General features: G+C 30.7%; 1 long non-coding RNA gene across 1 annotated transcript; it reads left to right on the top strand.

Moving 5' to 3' along the window:
* The first annotated feature begins 251 nt into the window (after positions 1–251).
* Positions 252–1221, top strand: LOC142615692 (uncharacterized). Its single transcript, XR_012840828.1, has 3 exons — positions 252–333; positions 727–822; positions 1143–1221. It is a non-coding gene; the product is annotated as an uncharacterized LOC142615692 (long non-coding RNA).
* Positions 1222–6799: the final 5578 nt, after the last annotated feature.

The following is a 6799-nucleotide window of genomic DNA, read 5'->3' as shown; positions in this document are numbered from 1 at the left end:
CAAAGCAAGCCCAAAAACCAAAGGTCAAATCCCTTCTCTCATTCTATAATTTAGTAATCTAATTTTACCTATCTTAAACCCAAACCAATAGATACAATGAATAAATAGAACTGCTTTTAGCCTTCTTACCCTTCTGATTCTTTGAATGATGCAACAGGTTTTTCTAATTCATCTTACACGCATGTGAAGGATATGGGAGAGTAAGCAGTTGACGAGGAAAACAAAGACTTAAAGTCAAAGTTTCTGTTCTTTCTGAACTTCGAAGTCCTCAGTCTCCACCCCACTCTCTTCCTCGACAATGATATTGCTCAAAACACCAACTCCCTCAAGATGGTCACTCTCTTTCTCTCTCTCCAACTAAATCCATTTTAGTATGAATGGCATTAGATATCTGTAAATCATTTTAACTTTTATTTAGCTTTACTAATTCGTGAATGTGTGAATTGAGTATTGTTGGTTTCAAAAGCAAATTTGGATTATAAGAGTCTATTATAAACCTAAGAATTTTTTAAATTGACTGGGTTTGTTAGTTTGTTTACTCATTAATTTTTTAATGTAATTCCTTACTATGATTTCGTAGACGATAAAGCACATCTCAAGGTCCCTAAAAATTGAAACTTCTATTGCAGTTCTTGTGAATTAAATCTGAGTTTTTGGAAAAAAGTTTGATTTCTTGACTGAATATTACTTAGTATTGGATTTGCATTTAAAATTTCTGCATGGTAGTTATTTTATAGGTTGGTAGAATGGCATGCAAGTATGCGAAATCGAAATTGGAGCCGTTACAGAGGGGACTGCACCTTTGGATTTCACAAAGCATGGGTATGTGCCATTTAATATGCGGATTCTCTTTGGTTTCTTTTATTTTTCTTTTTGTTCGTTAGCCCACCATGAAGCTTAAATATAATTCAAATTATTGATATTGATCCATACTTTTATTTTGTTGTTTTGTTGTGATTGTTTAATACCTAGAACATGCTGCTTCATTTTTTACTGCTATCCCATTTGGTTATACAAGTTGAACATGTGATATCTATGTTTTGAATATATCATATAGATACAAATCAGTGGAGATAAAAGATGATATCATATCCTTTTTATGTTTTGCTATTACAATGCATGCATATTCTTCAAAAAATTAGGTTCCAGTCTTCTCTTTACAAGCCATGACCTACCAGTTTAAAGCCTTTGTTGTGTATTATTGTGATTAACTCAGGTGAGTAACGATGAAATGAAGACATTATGGTTGTTGATTTTAACATCTATTTATTTCCCTTTTCAAGTGTTATGGAAACTAAGAATTAATTTTGCCAATGAAGCTTACAATTGTTTACCATAAACAGTCCATCTTGGCAAAGCTAATAACTTCCAAGTAATAAGGTCTAGCTTTCATTGCTATTAGACTCACATTGAAATTCTCTCAACCCTGTTCTTTTTTAATTATGTGGAATCACGAAAACAACAGAGCTTATACATTGATTGTTTAATCTATTGAGTTTTTTGTATGCTTTTTGGTCACAACTTAGTTTACTTTTGCCTTTTCTAAATGCATCAATACACGCATGACTTCGGGAATCTTTATTGCTTTATCCTAGAATTTGTTCTAGGTTATGGAGCCTGGATATGACTTTTTATTTCTATATTGCATTTTGATTTACTAGATATGCCTGTTGTGGGGAAATAACTTTTTGAAAAGATATAAATAGAGAGAAATTCCTGTGTCATCGATGATGAAACTTATATAGCAATTGATATTTTTTGAAGGTAAAGATTGCAATATCTATGTTATTTAGCAAAAAAAAAAAAAAAAAAAAAAAGATTATAATATCTATGATTTAAATTTATAAAAAACATGTGGCTACTCATTCCATCATTGGTACTTTATTCTTAGTCTTTTTACATTCATAAATATGGTGTTTACAAATTATTTGATTCCAAAAAAATTTGTCACTGACAAACATTCATAAATGTGTTTACAATTTTTAAGACTCTCACTTACAACTGTACTTCTGTCAACTTTCAACAAATAAAATTTTCTTGATTAAATTCATTAAAACCATTGTTCAAATTTTCTTTATATGTTTGTATGGTGTTTTCTATCAGAAGGCAGCTTGGGTTTTGAAAAAGGTTTTCAAATTGGTTTTTAGTGAGTGAATTTTTGTATTACTAAAATAATTTAATTTTCTATTTAATTATAGATTTTTTTTGGAGGTTTGTTCAATGAATTGTATTTCTTCCTAATGTGTCATATAATATTATATATTGTGGTACATGTTATATACTCAATAGCTTCTCTGTGCATCGCACGGGTTAGCGACTAGTTTTTTTAGTACTAATATTTAAATTAAAAGAAAAAAATGTTTGAAGAAGGTATTCCTTTTCTTCCATCAATAAAGAATTTCATTAAGGAATGAAAAAAGATTGAAAGGCCTACCATATATGCTTTCACCAAAGATATAAAATTGCTAAGAATACATGAGATAAGGATAGGCTATTGGGCCTCCAAGATGAAACCATATTGGCCCAATAGGATGATGAGGAGATTTTATGTGTTTTTCTGAAGTGGATTGTAAAAATGAAGTGGGTTCTGTATATTTTAAAACCATTGCCCCATAATTCACCCCTCTCTCTCTCTCTCTCTCTCTCTCTCTCTCTCTCTCTCTATATATATATATATATATATATATAGACAAATCTTAGAAAAAATTAGAGAGTCCAAATCCAATTAGAAGTGGTTTCTTGGAAGTGCTTTCTCAACTTGTAAGTGCTTTCTTGGAAAGTGCTTCATAGTGAGAAAAGTGGACACTATTCATAATATTACTGGCATTATGAACACTGCATTATATAAACTAGTATTATAAAAAAAATTAAAAAAAAAATTAACATGACCTAGACCTAGACCAAGCAAGGGCGGCGTTACTTGGCCAAAACATATTTTTTATATATAAAATATTTTAAAAAAATTTGTTTTAATCCCCTAAAATAGAATTTTGAATATATTAACCCTAAATTTTGTTTAAATGCAACTAAAAGAAGGTTGAAGATGATCATTTGAATGCTACTTTCACAATATTTTTACAATAATTTCACAATAAAGGTGAAATAGCAAGTTATAACTAGTTTTTATCTGGACCTATAACTAATATCACTTTTTTACTTTTATTTTGGTTAATGCATTACATTTTACCTACCTTTAATAAATTGTCACCTAAATTTTGTTGAAATTTTTTGTATGCAACACTAGTCTTAATATAATTAATTCTATAAGAATGAAAAAAAAATGTTTCAAATTTTTGCTCATTGTTAAAAAAATAAATAAACCTTCTTTCTGGGACTTTGGATTACCATGCCATTGACAACGGAATGAAGCTATTTTTCCCTACATTTTTCTTCTTTATCAGCAAAAAATTATACCACCGTTACAAGCAACAAATCTGTATCTATATATGTGATTCTTTTCTTATTCTCTTTGTCTCTTTTTCTCCCTTTTATTTTTTATTAGCTTTTCTTTTTGTTTGATCAAGTATTTTGATAAATGCTCTATAAATTGCCAAGTCCAAGAAGTTTTTTTAGTCCTTGCTCCAATTTCAAGAGAGTGACCATGTGTATGGTTAAAAATCCGTACACTTAAAAAGCAAAAACTTATATCAGTTACTATTTTTTTTTTTCTTAGTTTCACATTTACTTCCAATCCTACTCCTTAGGTGTGTTACTATTTTTCTTGATCATATATATTTTTTTAAAATTTTATTACATATAAATATAATAAGTTATTATTAATTTGACAAAAAATGTATGATTAATTATTTATTTATATTAATTTATGTATTCAATGGTTTTTGTCTCATCAATCTTCAGACTATTAATAACTTTTTAAAAGTATTGTACAATATAGTTGTATTGTATACTAAATTGTATTTAGATTATTATTCTAGATTATTGTATATAATATAAAAGCTGTATATATATGAAAATAAGAAAAAAATTATTTTATTTTTTATTTGTTCCCATTACAAATTCCTAGCTCCACCATTGTTACCCCTAGAAAAAATAGTGGACCCGCCACTAATATCAAGAAGGGCTTAGTACCATTGGATAGCTGATTGTTACAAGCAAAATTGCAACCACGGGAAGCATATTACACCTTTCATTTGAAAAAACCATTATTTCACGAGAATACTTCTTTCGAACAAGATTCACTGATCTTACTAATTTTGCAAACCACTATAATGTTGAAAGAGAAAACCACAAATTAGCTCCAACACATATTAGCATAACTCTAATCTCTGTTGTTTACTTGTGTTTGTCCTTCTAAATTTCTATGGTTTAGACTGTTAAATCCTGAAGCCCAATACAGTAAGTGACTCATACTTTGCATAATGTGGTCATACATTGTCACTATTGTTGGGTTAAAAGATTGTCCCTGATTAATTAATTCAATTGCCCAAATTGATTATTAAGTTAAATTACATGCAAATTATGGAACCACCAAAAAATCACAAAATAAACTAAATGCAGGAAAATAAATAACTTGATAATTTGTTGATGAATGGGGAAAATCTCTTGCAAGGAAAAAATCCCACGGGAGTGAATTTAAGATCACCACTCCCAAGAATCCATTAATTAATAATCAAACAGTTACAAGTATGAGAAATCTTACCACTACCCTAGTCTATCCCAATATACCAATCTACAATTGAACCTTCTTTTCAATACATAATTGAACTTGATATTGTAGTAGCCTTCTTTCCTTTGTTGCACAAATCTCCAATCTATGACTAACTATTTTGCACAAATCCTAATACGTGACTAATTCCAGCAACTTGAATAATTATTATTGGTTGCAAAGTTTTTTACTCCATAAATAATGAAAATTAGGAAACACTTGGTTACAAAACCCTAAGGCGTCTAAACGCAGTAAGTTCTTACAAAGTGAAGAAAGATGGAAAAGAAAATCACAAAGAAACACAAAGAAATACAGAGAAAGAAAGTAGAAGAAAGTGAGAGAGGAAAGAGGAAGAGAGTGTATGGGAGACATCTTCTTATTGATCAAAATGATTGTTTTTCTTTCTTAATTTACATCTGAGCACTAATATTCTCTATATAGTATACAAATGATGACTGTAACTGTATAAACAAAATCCCAATCTTTGGGGATCAAAGCCCATGAATCCAGGAAATACAGCTGAGCTTCTAACAGCTTTTCGCGCCATATGCAACGGTCATTTGATCCTCTCGCCACACGACACCGTTTAGCGACCTTCAGCCACACTCTCAGTACCAACTCAAAACGATGCGTATTGATTATAAGCATTAATGAAACGGAGCGTTTTAGAACATCTTCTATTTTAATGAAACGGTGCGTTGTAGGCTTTCCTTCTTCTTTGAACTCGTTGAACCCGAACCAGAGACAATCACAGAACCTCCATGATCATCATCTTCAACATAAGTATGCCACTTTCTTCTTTTGATTTTAGACTGAAAAATCGCATTAAAGAAAGATGAGATGACACTAAACATAATTAAGTATGTGCATTACGACCCGGCCAACAGTGTTTCAACTCACTCCAATTTGAAGTATAATTTACTCTTTTTTAGAAGTTCAAACTATGAATGCAACCAATACAGGTATGACCGCTGTTTTTTTGTTATAAATTTATGCTTCCAAAGCATGATCTCATTCAAATTAGACCCTTAGAGCACCTGAAACTATTTTAGAGCTTTCAAATATTGAGGAGCCCAACTAAATTACATCATTTGCCCCCACCCTCCATGACCCAAAAGTGTAGGCAAGTTGCTCTTGTGAACCAATCAAAATGATATGGTCTGTGCAAGATGTAACAACTTCTATGTTTAATTAGCATGCTGCTTTTGTTAACTCTTACTTAATGTTACACCACCTTATATATTTTAAATGGAATAATACCTTGAAAATCTTACCAATAGATTACATGTTGTCTATATTGTTAACACGAAGTCTTTTGTTTTATGTTGGCAAGTACATGAATCAAAACTTGTCTTATTATAATTTTTAAAGTTTACAGATGTAAAAAGACGCAAAGATATGGTTCTAACACTGTGAGAAATTTGATTATAAATTCAAAAATTAGGTTGTGCTATGCTATCACTATGCTTAATTACAATATATATACACTATACTCATGGATGACATTGGGTACTTCAACTATGCCCTTAGAAACATGGACTAATATTTTGTTTCTCATCAATTCTTCTCCCATTCCCATGACTGAATCCGCAAACCACTTAGAGTTGACTCTTACAATCTTAATGGCTTGTTTGGAAGTTTAGAGATGAAGGAGAGTAGAGGGGAGTAGAGGGAAGGAGAGTAGTGGGGAGGAGAGTAGAGAGGAATAGTTATCCTCCACCTTGTTTGGACTTTTTAAAAATTAGTAAGGGAGAATGAAGTAATTAGTCATTCCTCTTGTTTAGATGTTTTAAAAATTATGATGGAAATGAGAGGAAATGATTGAAATAGACAAATTTAGCCTATTTAAAAATGGACTTGCAACATTGGTCTATGATTAATTTGTTAGATTAAATAATTATTTAATCAACATTCTCATTCCATCAAATACCACTAATAAAAGTATAAAACTACCATTAACTATTACAGGTGAAACTAATTACAGCTGTAACGTACAACCTAACAAACTAAAACAGAATTTCCCGCGCTTGTAACAACCACTCAATCACAAATAATGGCTTCATCAGAACGACGTCGTGTGGATAAGTGCGTTAATAAGCTTAACTAATCATAAGAATGGCACCGTTTTCTTTA

This window comes from Castanea sativa, chromosome 11 (genome assembly GCF_040712315.1).
Source record: "Castanea sativa cultivar Marrone di Chiusa Pesio chromosome 11, ASM4071231v1".
Lineage (NCBI taxonomy): Eukaryota > Viridiplantae > Streptophyta > Magnoliopsida > Fagales > Fagaceae > Castanea > Castanea sativa.
Note: the sequence above shows the minus strand (reverse complement) of the source record. Positions and strands in the feature narration are given on the sequence as shown.